The sequence below is a fragment of the Pristis pectinata genome, chromosome 6 (genome assembly GCF_009764475.1).
Source record: "Pristis pectinata isolate sPriPec2 chromosome 6, sPriPec2.1.pri, whole genome shotgun sequence".
Lineage (NCBI taxonomy): Eukaryota > Metazoa > Chordata > Chondrichthyes > Rhinopristiformes > Pristidae > Pristis > Pristis pectinata.
This window is the reverse complement of record NC_067410.1, coordinates 18,709,899-18,724,058: the sequence shown is the minus strand read 5'-3', so window position 1 is coordinate 18,724,058 and position 14,160 is coordinate 18,709,899. Positions and strand designations below refer to the sequence as shown.

The window sequence follows — 14,160 nt, the reverse complement described above, 5'->3', positions numbered from 1 at the left end:
ATTTTAAAAATCTAATCCTAAATACTTCTACAAACGCCAGATTTAGGAATGGAGACGATTCATGTGTTTCTCGGAAAACGCCGGAAGGAAAAGATATAGTTTACTTTTAGTCCGTGTTTTCCAGTAACCTCTACGTTACAGGGAAGTAACATCTCTTGAATCAAGTTGGTTCCCATTGAGCCCGCGTTTCCCCTTCTTCACAGTATGCATTTTATAAACAAATCCATTTTATAAACAAAATGGAAAGCTCACAAAAGAACATGAAAGTTTGCTGCCAGCTAATTCAAGCACTGAAAGGAAATAAAGGTATTAACGAGAAGGAATGAACTTGCATTTAAATAGCGTCCTTTAGAACATTCCAAAGCGTTTTATAGCTATTGATGTGTAGTCACTGTTGCAAGGTAAGAAACTCGGAAGGAAATTTTCACACAGCAAGCTCCCGGAGTCAGCGAAGTGTAAATGAGCCAAATGATCCACTACAGAAATGAAATGAAAGCTGCTCTGGACCAGAGAGGTAAAACTCCATATAGTGCGCACCTGGAATCATCTTGCTCATCCGAGCAAGGAGGCTGCGTTCGGAATATCTGCCTTATGGTATCACAACTGCACTTCCCCAGGAGTACACTGAGATTATTGTGGTTTAAGTGTCTGATATGGGACATGTACTTGCCATCTTTTGACTCGGAGGCAATTCAGCTACACCGAGTTCCAAGACATTATTCAATTAGTGCAAGCTAAGTGTATGTGAGATTCAGTCCTAACATCTCGCTCAATAAGAGGAAGAAGCTCAATAAGACATTTCGCTCAATAAGAGAAAGAAGCACTGCAATAATTTCGGCTGTGAAGACAACGCGTGGGATACGTTTCCTTTGTTTATTTAAATTTTAAAGTTCTGTATTAAAACCTAAAAGAAAAATCAACAGCGCAATTTCAACAGGCAGAATTTAGAATCCTGACAAGATAAGATAAGAGAAACGGTCAATAATATTTGCACTGGGGGTTAGAGATAAACTGAATATAGTATTTATAATCTTCTTAACTTTCGCACACCAGAGAGAAAAGGGCCCAGTGCCCACACTCCAGAACACAGGGCTTTGCTTTCGAGTTTAAATAAATAGATCAACTCCTCGCCTGGGGACGCCGAAATATTACTGTGTTGTTGAATCTATTCCAAGGATAACTGAAATCGTCTTGGAAAGGTGCAAGTTGACCGTATTGGTCACACCTGCTCCACAGAAACATGCTGCTGTTTCCTGTGTTAGTTCCTTTTAATAACAATTCTCACTGACCCGAAAAGTTGACCGCCTGCTTTTCTCCACGGATGCTGCCTGGCCTGCTGAGTTCCTCCAGCATCATAGTGTTTTTCACCTAGATTCCAGCATCTGCAGTCCATTGTCATTGGAACTGAACTTAACCAAGCACAACTAGAATGGAGTTTGTGTTCTTTCTACGTGGCAATTGGAGTCATGTTTGGGGTACATCAAAGTTCATTGGATAACGAGTGAAATATATATATATTCACCTTGTTAGTTCCCTGAAGCTCAAAGATAAGGAAAGCAAAATGTCACATATTATGGTTTGCCTTAGTTGAATGAATGAAATGTAAGAATGGACCGTGCTGAAATGGTCCCCATAACGTTAAACAAAATGTCTGGTGGAGCAGGTGTGACCTTAATACGGTGAACGTGCACCTTTCCAAGTCGATGTAAGTTATCCTTGGAATAGCTTCAACAGCACAGTAATATTTCGGCAGGCACGGTAGTGCAGCGGTTAGCTGTACAGTGCCGGCGACCCGGGTTCAATTCCGGCCGCTGTCTGTAAGGAGTTTGTACGTTCTCCCCGTGTCTGCGCGGGTTTCCTCCGGGTGCTCCGGTTTCCTCCCACATTCCAAAGACCTACGGGTTAGGAAGTTGTGGGCATGCTATGTTGGCGCCGGAAGCATGGCGACACTTGCGGGCTGTCCCCAGAACACTCTACACAAAAGATGCATTTCGATGTACATGTGACTAATACATATCTTATACATATAAGGTGCACTCTTGTCAGCAGGGTCTCCAGCTGACTAGAGAATCAGCTAGTTATTGAAATTGGACAGCTAGCATATCTCCCACTCCAAAATCAATATGTAGACAAAGCATTTAGTAGACTAAGCAAGTGATGGTGCCACCACAGCTAGGAAACACGATCAGGTATGGCCTTCTCTTTCCACACCAGCCCAACCCTTGACAGTAGTCTCAGCTGAAGGAATCCTAATACTATTGGTTGATCAAGGGAATCCCACCTTCCATTCCTGTTTTCCTAGTAATTCATTGGCTGCAAAGCGCTGCCAGAGGATTCAATGTCATGGAAGAAATTACATAAAATAGACCTTTCAACTGAACAGGAACAAATTCTGGTGGGGACACTTGTGGGCTGCCCCCAGAACACTCCACGCAAAAGATGCATTTCAGTGTGTGTTTCGATGGACATAAACTCAAATGCAGATCCCATCGTGTGAAGCACATGGTAAAGGGAATCAGTAAAAACACTTTGGTTTGCTGTTTGGTTAAATTTTGATTTAGTTATACGAAACCCCTAAATAACTCCTAGTCTGCCTTATTTCTATGTCGCTGGTTCTCAGCTAAGGAAAACAAATCAATGCAATTTTGTGGCTTTTAACTGGAAAGGATTTAGAACCACTTTTCTAGTAATACACAACAAGTCATACACCACTTGTGTATAGGATCGCAATGTTATTTGGTTGTAATGAAAGTGGCAGAAAGAACTCTTTCTTGGAAGGGGAAATAGGGCTTCACTTGGAAATGGAAGACGGGGTTTGTATATGTTGTATTTGCAGCAGAAGCCAGCGTTTGGAACCCCTTCTCATGATAAAGTGATGCAGTGAGAACTGAGATACAAATTCCCCTTAACGTGTGAAGATGCGCTGATGGGAACTCAATGTTTCCCACGACAAATTGCACCGGCTTCATTTATCCATTTAAACACTGCAACTGTACCAATCATGTCACTTATAATTTATTAGTAATAGCCAATTGAGGTTTAACTGAGATGTCCCTATCTTGAATGTTGCAAACTAGTTGATTTGATTTGAAGAAACTATTTGCACTTCGGCCCAAGCTGCATGGTTGCCCATGAAAACTTTGGAAACTTCGTGGTTCCCATTGGATCCCAGGCTATTGCTGACTTCACTTCTGACCGTTTGGTTCTGAGAGTCCTCGGCAGTGTTGAGTGTTACCTCCAGTTTATTGTCCTTTGGAACATCCTCGGCGCATTTACGCTGCCAATTAAAAAGTTCTCAATTGACTTGTTTTGGTGTTCATTGAATTCATACAAAATCTGAACATATTTGGAGGTTTAGAGCAAAACAGCTACAAGTATTCAACATTGTGATTTTGGAGAAATCACAGGCGACAATGTCCCTTTTTGGAGAGGGTAACCGGGTTATTTTGCGATAGTAATGCATAATCAATAATCTAAGTGCTATTGAGACTAATATACGATAAACTGGAAACGATCATTGCAATCTTCCAAACTTTTGTTTGAAGATATTTTGTTTAGCTTGAAAATATATTTACTTTATTAAATACATAATGGAAATATGGATTCTGTTGTAATAAATATCCCGGAGCAAGTCATATTGAAGATTTTGGACTTATATTAGAAGTTACTTTGGGACGGATAAACAGATTTTTAGACAGTTCAACTCAACAGTGGTGAAAATAACAGAATATTTTGGGAGATTCTGGTTATATATCCCAAGTGGACTTCAATGTTATCCACGATCTGGTATTAAAATTGGTTCACGGAAGTTACACAGCGGAAATCATTCTACGTGCGCCCAAGTCCCTGAGAATGGTGTCACATTCTTAAAAAATTACTTGTTACTGTGGTCATAGTCCAAATATTGCATATCTCCACTAACGGATTTTATAATTAAGTGACCCGAATGATCAGTTCCACTTTCATTACAGCGATCAAGGATTTAACGAGGTAATGTAGTTGCGTCCCATTGTTCATTTGTGATATATGTGTATTGAGATTCAACACACACACACACACACACACACACACACACACACACACACACATATGGTGCGTTTAGATGGTACCACTGCTGTGGCTCTTTTGGTGGAATCACAAAGCAGTCATCCTTATTGAGGGCGTAGAATTGCATTAATGCATGTCTGTACTCTCTGCCGCTATCCTGCCCACTCCTTAATGTTTCAAACACCTGGCTGAGTATTATGGCAAAACAGTACTGGCCTTCATTTTCTGATCCTACAGTAAATGGCTTGTCAACAGCAGTTGACGACGAGCAACTATTTGCCGAAGTTTGCCCCTGCAGCAGTATTTGGTATTGGTTTGGTTTGTTATTGTCACTTGTACCGAGGTACAGTGAAAAACTTGTCTTGCATACCGTTCGTACAGATCAATTCATTACACAGTGCAGTTACATTGAGTTAGTACAGGGTGCATTGAGGTAGTACAGGTAAGAACAATAACAGTACAGAGTAAAGCGTCATAGCTACAGAGAAAGTGCAGTGCAATAAGGTGCAAGGTCACAACAAGGTAGATCGTGAGGTCAGAGTCCATCTCATCGTATCAGGGAACCGTTCTCACATACCTTAACTTCAGGAAAGACAAGATACACACGTGTGTAAACAAACCTGACATGTTGCTTGCCGTTGTTGAATTCCTTTCACTTCCAAGTTAATTGGTACTAATTAGAAAATAACACTTCTCGAAAGTGGAGTTTGTGATTCTTGCTGGTTATCCATTCTGTGAAACAAACACACACCAAGTGTTATCTCGTTCAAAACAACGTTGAATTTTATGCGGAAGGGGATCAACCGTTTCTTTGATTGCAATTTTAATTCGGACCCACAGCCCGAAGATCGTTTCCATCTTGTTATAAAAGTGATATATATGTTGGAATAAGCATATATTCCGAGTTACAACTTTAAAGAGCAGGAAGGTGGAAACAGTTGTGTTTAAGGCGCCATGAAGTTACCCTTTGGTGTGTATAAAATCAGCGTTACCCAGTTAACAGTTTCTAATGAAGTATGTTTTGAAACTAACTGTATTATTCAAACCAGAAATAAATTTAATCTTAGTGATTTTGGTGTGAAGGTACAAATGTAATCGGGTAAATAGTTTTTTGATGTACAAGCTGTCTTAACAGAGGTTGAATGGTGATCTGACTGGTGATCCGAGCAGGATAAACCCACTGGTTTTTCATTAGAAGGGTGATTCAGGATAGAAACTTGCTGACTAGACGCACGTACAACACTGCGCTTTTGCAGCTGGATCTGTGCAGCGAACTGCCACACGAAGACGAGTTATGCCAGCTCCAAGCGAAAGAGCATCAAATCCGATCGAGGATTTGAAGAAGGATTCAGAGTTGCACCCACGGACGCTCGATCCGATTTGATGTTCTTTCACTTGGGGCCGACATGACTGAAGCTGGAGGTTTCATCCCCGTACACGAGCTGCATTTGAATGACAAACGGGGGTAGAATGCAACAAAGGGGTAAGTGGTGGCAAATTCTTGCTGTAATGGCTTAAAGAAAGTGATGCAATTAAGTAAATCATCGCTATACTGCCGACAACTCATATGAGTGCAGTCATCCTCAGTTCAGTTTTGACTGAATGCAAAAGTCCCGCAGATGCTGGAAACCTGAAATAAAAATAGAAAGCGCCGGGGATGCCTAGCAGGTTAGGCAGCGTCTATGAGGAGAGAAACAAGAGTTAGCACCTCAGGTCAATAACCCTTCATTGGAATTGGAAAAGTGAGAAAACATGCATTAAAGTGGTGGAGAGGGAGTGGGATGGAGAGAATGAAGGGAATGTCTGTGATGGGGTGGGGACAGTTGCTTTTGGTACCATCTGGGAGAGGAAAATTCATGCTAACTGATCAAAGCTGATCTCTCTGCAAGAGTGGAAATGGAAGAAGAAGAATGAAGTTAGCAGGGTGAAGGTGTGAACTGGAGAACTTGGTTGCTGAAAATCTGAAATAAAAGAGAATGCTAAAAATACTCAGCAGGTCAGGCAGCAACTGTGAAGAGAGAAAAACAGAGTCAATATTACAGGTGGATGATTTTACACCAGAACTGCCCTGTCCTGACACAGTCGGGAAAGGTCAGTTATAAGAGAGTGCAGAGTTCCAAGGGCTGTGATATGCCCAGATGCAAGATGAGGTGTTATTTCTTGAGTTTATGTTGGGCTTCATAGAAACAGTGCTGGAGGCCAAAGACAATGAGGTCGGAGCAGGAGTGGAATGGAAAATTAACGTGACAGGCTTCTGAAGCCCAGGGTCACCCTTGCAGACTGAAGGGAGGTGTTCTGCAAAACAGTCACTGGATCTGCATTTGTATTTTTTTTCCCCCCAATGTAGATGAGACCACATTCAGAGCACCGAATGCGGAACACTAGATTGGAAGAAAAGCGAATGAATTGCTGCATCATCTGAAAGAAATGTTTGGGTGTCTGGAGGCTGGGAAAGGAAGATGTAAAAAGGCAGGTGTTGGGTCTCTTACAGTTGCATGGGAGAGCGTGGTGAGAAGCAGAATGTTTGATGGAGTTGGAAGAATGAACCAAGGAGATGTAGAGCCATTGGAATGCTAAAGGGGGAAGGGAGGGGAAGATGCATCTGGTATTGGCATTTCATTGACAGTGGCAGACTGATTCATTGAAAATGGAGGCTGGTAGGAGAAGGGATGAGGGCAGAATTGTGCGCAATAGGAGACATAGTTAAGGATCCTGTAACTATGGTGGAGGGGAAGCCATGATCAAGGAAAAAGCAGGACATCCCAGAAACACTGGAGTGGAAAAGTCTAATCGTAGGTACATTGGGTACAATGGAGATGGAGAAAATGGGGGAATGGAATGCAGTCTTTATGATAAGGTGTGAGTTGGCTGTGGGAGTCTGTAGGTAATGGTGCTGGTCAGGAACCTATCCCCCTGAGGTGGAAACAGAGAAGTCAAGAAAGGAAAGGAATAAGTCAAATGGACTAGTGCAAGTGAAAGCAGGGTAGAAATTGGCAACAAAGGTAATTACAGTTTTGTGAGCTGCACAAGTGCAGAAGCAGCACAAATATAATGAAGGTACAGTGGGGGGAGGGGGGTGGGAGGCACCTGAACGGGACAGAAGCAAAGATTAGTTGCTGCACCCCATTAAAAAAACAGGCATAGGCTGGGCTCATGTGAATTCCTATGGCTACACCTTTGATTTGAAGAAACATCTCCTCTGCACCGTCTCCAGCTCTAGCACATCCTTCTTATAACATGGTGATCAGAAAGGCACTCAGTACTTGTACTGAGGGCTGACTAAGGTTTTATATAGTGGGAGCATAACCTCCCTACTTCTGTATTCAATGCTCCAACTAATAAAGGCCAGTATCCAATATGCCTTCCTAATCACCTTATCTACCTGCATTGCTACCTTCAAGGATCCAGGGACTTGTACTCCAAAGTCCCTCTGTTGCTCAATGCTCCCTAAGACCCTGCCATTTATAGTTTATGTCCCAAACTTTATTAGTACTCCCAAATATTAGTACTCCCAAAATGCATCACCTCACATTTGTCTGGATTAAACTCCATCTGCCAAATTTCAGCCCATTTCACCAATACATTGATAGCTCTCTGCAGCCTAAGACTATCTTCCACACTGTCAAAAACTCTGCCAATTTTCACATCATCCACAATCTTACTGATCATGCCTCCCACATCCACATCTAAGTCATTCACATACATTATATCAGCAAGGGTCCGAGCACCAATCTTTGTGGGACACCACTAGATGTAGGCATCCAATCACAGAAACAACCCTCTACCATCACCTTCTGGCTCCTACTACTGAGCCAACTTGCACTGGTTCCTTGGGCTCTAACAATTTGACCCAGTCTCCCATGTGGGACCTTGTCAAAGGCTTTACTAATGTCTACGTTAATCATATCTACTGTGCTGTCCCCATTGATACACTATGCTAACTCAGCAAAGAATTCAATCAAATTGGTCAGATAGGATCTGCCCTCGACAAAGCCATGTTGACTGCCTCTGATTCGTCCCTGCCTTTCCAAGTGATCATTAATCCTCTCCCTCAGAATTTTTTTCCAGTATCTATCCTGTTGCTGATGTTAAGCTCACAGGTCTATAGTTACCAGGCTTTTCCCTGCTGCCTTTCTTGAAATGGGGTGGGGGGCACGTTTGCTGTCCTTCAGTGATCTGGTACCTCCAGCAAAGGTATAAAACTCTCAGCCAGAGTCCCAGCAATCTCTTCCCTTGCCTCCTGTGGCTGCCTGGGGTAAATCCCATCTGGTCCTGGGGATTTTTCCACCTTTAGGACTGCTAAGGCATCGAGTACCATCATTGAAACCTGCACTAGACTTTTACCTACCCCAGTGAATTCTCCAACTACAATTTCCTTTGTGAATACTGATGAAAAGTGTTCATTTAAGATCAACGTCTTGGGAGTCATCATTGAGCAGAGGCTTAAATAAATCAGCCAGTCAAATGCTATGGCCACAAGACTATGTCAGGGGCTATGTATTCTGTAACTCAACTCGTCACTCATAAATCTTTTCCAACCTCTACAAGATAAGTTAGTGCTACACAATATTTTGGCTAATAATCTTCTTTCAGCATTAGTTCATCCTTGATCCTTTGACCAGAAAAACAATCACTGTTGTTTGGTACTGGGGCAAGGGCTGATAGTGCAGGAATTCTGCTCTGCAAGGCTAGGCGTGGTTGTAAGCACTGCGATGGATAGAGCTCACTGGGTGGCAACCTTAATTACAATGTGCACGGTGAGAAATGTTGGACAATGGGAGAAAGGTTGGCAGCAGGTCAGAAACTGGTGAGTTTGTGAGCTTTTGGATGGTGAGTAGTTCAACATTGGTGAAAAGGGGGTGCAGGGTGGGGGATTGTCTGGGTCACAGTAAGGGTCTTTACGTTTGAAATCCCCTTGCTAAATTAAGATTATAAATGCAGATTATCTGCCACAAAGATACTTCTCCATAAGAAGATTTGTTTAAAGGAAGTCACCACAATCATGAAAAGACACAGACATCTCAGTGAAAAGAAACTAAATTTCAATTGCATTGTTTGCTTCTATTTGCAAAGGGAAAAATAGCATCAATAAACTTAGGCCTACTTACATAATAAATAGCAAAAACAGCAAGCAATGAACAGAGCAAAGAAATCTCACAATTATTAGATTAGAACAAAACTTTGTACTCCTACAAATCGAGTTGTGAAAACTAGTGGACAATTAAACAGTTAACAGGAGGAGGAGGCTCCAAGAACATCCTCAGTGATGGCAGGGCTAAAGGGAAGCATTTGAAGCCTTGTCCAGCTAGATTGCCTTGTAGATGATCCAACTCCACCATCACAGAGGACTGTCTTCAGCCCCTTTGATTCACTCCACGTGATATGGAGATCAGAAGGCTATGAGGCCAGACACTAATGCAGCTCTACCCCAGCTGTAGTACTGAAGACCTGCACTCCAGACCTGCACTCCACTCTAGGGCGGCACGGTAGCGTAGTGGCTAGCTTGATGCTATTACAGTGCCAGCGATCGGGGTTCAATTCCCATCGCTGTCTGTAAGGAGTTTGTACATTCTCCCTGTGTCTGTGTGGGTTTCCTCTGGGTGCTCCCGTTTCCTCCCACATTCCAAAAGTGTACGGATAGGTTAATGTGGGTGGAAATGGGCGGCGCAGACTCGTTGGGCCGGAAGGGCCTGTTACCGTGCTGTAAATAAAGTTTTAAAAAGTTTTAGAACTAGGTGCATCTCTAACCAAACTGTTCCAGTACAGTCACAGCACTGGTACCTATAGGACAAATCCAGTATGGCTAAGTACCTTCCAATTCGTCTGTTTTCAATCACCAGCACAATGATGGATGGTGTTGACAACACTGCTATCAAGTGACACTTATCACTAAAAACCTGCTCACCAATGCTCCATTTGGGTTTAGCCAGGACCATTCAGCTCCAGACCGCATCATAGCCTTGGTCCAAGGAATCCTGGTAAAACTGAAGGCAATGGGCTTCATGGAGAAAATGCCCCAATAGGTGGAGTCACACTTCGTACAAAAGAAGATGGCTCTGGTTGTTGGAGATCAATTATCCAAGGCACAGGACGTCAGTGCAGGAGTACTTCAAGCAGTGATTTGCAGCTAGCTTATGACTCAACTTCTTCCCATTGTAGGGTCAGAAGAGGGGACATTTACACAATGTTCAGTTCCATCCTCAACTCCTCAAGAAATGAAGCACTTTGTGCCCATGTGCACCAACACAACATTCTGGCATGGGTTGATCAGTGATAAGTAACGTTTGCACCATAGAAGTGCCAAACAATGACTAAGTCTAATAAGAAAGATTCTACATGTCCTCCCTAGCTTATGTACAGCCTGTCCATAGGAAGGAACGTTTGGGAAATCAGCGGGATGGATTTGCCGGCTGCTTCAGGGCTGCAGGCATCTTCTGCTGTGTGGCAACTCAGTTTATAACTGCATTTCTGACTTGTGAACTTTAAACTTTTTAAACTTTTATTTATACAGCACGGTAACAGGTCCTTCTGGCCCAATGAGCCGGCGCTGCCCAATTACACCCATGTTAACCTACGAACCCCTACGTCTTTGGAATGTGGAAGGAAACCGGAGCATGCAGAGGAAACCCACACGGTCACAGAGAAAACGTACAAACTCCTTACAGACAGTAGCGGGAATCGAACCCCGATCGCTGGCGCTGTAATAGCGTTATGCTAACCGCTATGCCACCGTGGGCTATGAACAGTTCACAGAAACGGAATGCTGCCGTAACCTGGGGAGAACATGTAACTGCTTACCTCTGACACTCAGTTGCATTACTGATGATGAGTCACCCATCATCAACATTTGGGAATCACCATCAACTAGAAACTCAAGTTGATCAGCTGCATAAATACTGCATCTACTAGACAGGTTAGAGGCTAGGTATTCTGGGGCGAGTGATGAATCTCTGCCATCTCTTGTCTTTCCACCATCTACAAGGAAAATGTCAGGAGTGCAATGGAATAGCCTCTCCTTGCCTGGATGAACATGGATTCAACGACACTCAAGAAAATTGAGACCAACAGTGACAAAGCAGCCTGCTTGATTAGTACTCCATCTACAACTCTAAACAGTCACTACCTCCAGTGCTGGTGCACAGTGGTTGTAGTGTACACCATCTACAAAGTGCACTGCAGTTACTTGTCGGGGCTACACTGACAGCACCTCCCAGACCCTTAACCTCTATCACCAAGAAGGTACATGGGAACATCACCTCCTGCATGGTCTCCTCCAAACGGAACACTATCCTGACGTGGGGATATATCATCGATCCTTCATCATTGCTGTGTCTAAGTCCTGGAAGTCCCTCCCCAACAGTACTGTGGAAGAACATTTATCAGAAGGACTCCATGTGTCCAAGAAGGCAGCACACCCCCCACCTACACATGGTCTATTAGTAATGGTCAGTAAATGATCCCCACAATGCTCAGGTAGCAAAAAAATAAATGCACGATTAAAGCAGCAACTGGAGTCGGAAAGAACCTCGGATGCCTGTGTATGCCTTGAACGAGGAGCTTTGCACCTGGAGAAAGGCATTCAGGAGAGCTGGTGGGAAATAGTAACATAGGGGGTGATCAGACTGCGAAAGATAAAATACAGGTAAGTTATTTTCATGTGTTTGGTGTGGCTGTCCTTTCATTATCTATTTCCTTGAGAACCATATCATTGTTGACGCACCTATCTAAGGATATATTTTTGCAATTCTAGGGAATGTGGCAGAAGAAGGGATCAGCTAGTTGAATTAAATCAGGTTCAATGAACCCCATTACTTTTACCCTATCTTCAGTACAAATATGTTTTATGTTCCAGAGCACTGGCCAGATACACCCAGCCAGTCGACTCTCAATCTTACTGGTATCTGATTCATCCACACCTGGAGGTTCATCTTTGCTTTTCCACAGCACTTCAGCAAATGTTAGTTAGAACATCCAATTTTTTTACTCTAGTCTCCAACAGGATCCTTAGATTCAAGCTTGCTGCTTTCTCAATCTCAAATCTGAGTGCCAGGCAGTGTCAACATACATGAACTGCTTTCATTATTGGAGGATTGGACAGGATATCTCTTTATGTAGGCACAGTTAATTTACAGGTTATGAGGGTGACTTCTTTAACCTGTATATGTAGAAGCAGTTCTGTGGTCTTACCTTAGTTCTTTTCTTGAAGTCAGCTATCTTCTTCTAACCTGCAATCAAGTCCAGAAAATAGCATTGAAGATGACAACAGTCTTAACCCATGTTTACTGAACCAATCACTTTTGAGGCGAATGTCTGTCAGATGTGGGTAGGACATCTCCAGTTCCATGAACTTCATTATTGATAATCTCTATTGTTTACTCATCCTATACAGTCATTGGTGGTCTTCATTTAACAGGATTATCAGACTGTTAGCTCTCAGCCTGCCCACCCATCAAAAATCCCTGCGCGTAAAGGTGTGCTTAATCCAGTATAATGGATTCTGACACTTCATTGGAGAACCTGCTGTGTGGATAGGAAATTACATGATTTGTACATGGGGGCAAAGACATTGATATTGGGGTGATTTGCAGATGAAAATATGTCCATTTTTTTCACTTATCTGCAGCAAATCAAATTGCACTGCAGTTGTGTTTTATAGATGTCAAATTTGAACCTTAATGTTTTACTTAATTACTTTTGAGACTCGGAAGAAATCTCACTTTCCACCTTGAAAATGTTACTTCCTTGAGTCTATCTCCTCTGGGCAATTTAATTAGTCATCAACAGCCCTTGATGGTGCAAAATACACATGGCCTGTTGGTGGGAGTGGACAATTGAAGGTTAATGGCTTGTTGTGTCCTTTATTTTCAGAGACCAGATAAAGTTGCATAGGTTCTATTTGTTAACATTAACTGTTTGCTTCATTATTCATGAATATTTCCTTAGAACATTTAGCCCATCAAATCTATGCCTGTTCACAGAACAATTCCATTCCCCCTTTACATTTCTCTGTAATCTATTCTCCCCACATTCTCATCAACACCCCTCAGATTCTACCACTACCTAAACACTAGTAGCAAGTCACTGTTGCTAATTAACTTACCAACCTGCATATCTTTAGGAAGTGGAAGGAAACTAGAGCACCTGGGGGGAAATCCACATAGTCACAGGGAAACTGTGCAAACTCCACAGAACACCAGAGGCCAGGATTGGATCCGTGTTGCTGCAACTGTAAGGCAGTAGCTCTCCTAGCTACACCACTGTGTCCTAACAACTCACAACATTCCAATTGCGAATCTTTAACTGTTTGCATATGTTTTGATGTGGATTGAATTTTGCACTGATTTACTTGAATTAGTTAATCTCCTCAATATTTCTCAATTGTTTGTTATAAACCATAACCCATTAAGCTGTTTTGCTTAAAAGTATCACTGTTTGAATTGTGTTTTGCTTAGAAGAATTCTATTTTGTATTTGCATCTCATTTTCTAACTATGTTTACATGAAAACGGAACATCTAATTTTAACACACATGTAGTTCTAACCTTGTTGATGGTTATCACATCCTACTGTCACAAGCCAGTTTAGCAGGTCAGCGTAGAGATGGCTGCTGAATTCTTTGCTTCTCTCCTGATTGTTCTTCATCACCTGCTTTTTCCCAGCTCTGCAGGCAAGGTTTAGTCAGTACCTAATAAGTCAACTTCAGCCTAGAAACTGATGTTACCTTTGTGAAGTAGGCTTCTCCCAGGTCCTCTTCTTCTCTGTTCACTGGGAGGCCTTTGTATCGGTTCCAAAAATGTTTTACTGCATTATGTCAAGCTTCATCTGTCAATCTTTGCCTCCTGAATCTGGCTTTGTACTGTCTGTCTGGGCTTTGCTCTGTTTCTGCTGCCAATTTCCCATGGATTTTGTGGAGCACTTCACTATAGCAGTGAATTCAAATGAGCCTGTACATCATTAACATGTTGTTTGGCATGCTAAAGTATTGGAGTTGTCTGTGAGTTGCCATTGGTCAGTGCAAAACCGTGTTGAGAGTTTGTACTAGATCTGAGTGGAAAACACAGTTTTCTTGGCAAAATATAAATGCAGAGCTCCTTTTAATTGTGTTTGTGTTACT

At 42.5% G+C, this 14,160-nt stretch overlaps 1 protein-coding gene across 1 annotated transcript in view; it reads right to left on the bottom strand.

The window, feature by feature from the left end:
* Window positions 1-13,701, bottom strand: part of slc6a1b (solute carrier family 6 member 1b) — a 47,610-nt gene extending 33,909 nt beyond the window's left edge. Inside the window, exons 1-3 of the mRNA XM_052017642.1 lie at window positions 13,589-13,701; window positions 12,235-12,272; window positions 4,668-4,779 (exon numbers count right to left, since the gene is read on the bottom strand). The gene's annotated coding sequence lies outside the window, so the exon portion shown is untranslated. The remainder of the gene's footprint in view (window positions 1-4,667; window positions 4,780-12,234; window positions 12,273-13,588) is intronic.
* Between the last annotated feature and the right edge of the window lie 459 nt (window positions 13,702-14,160).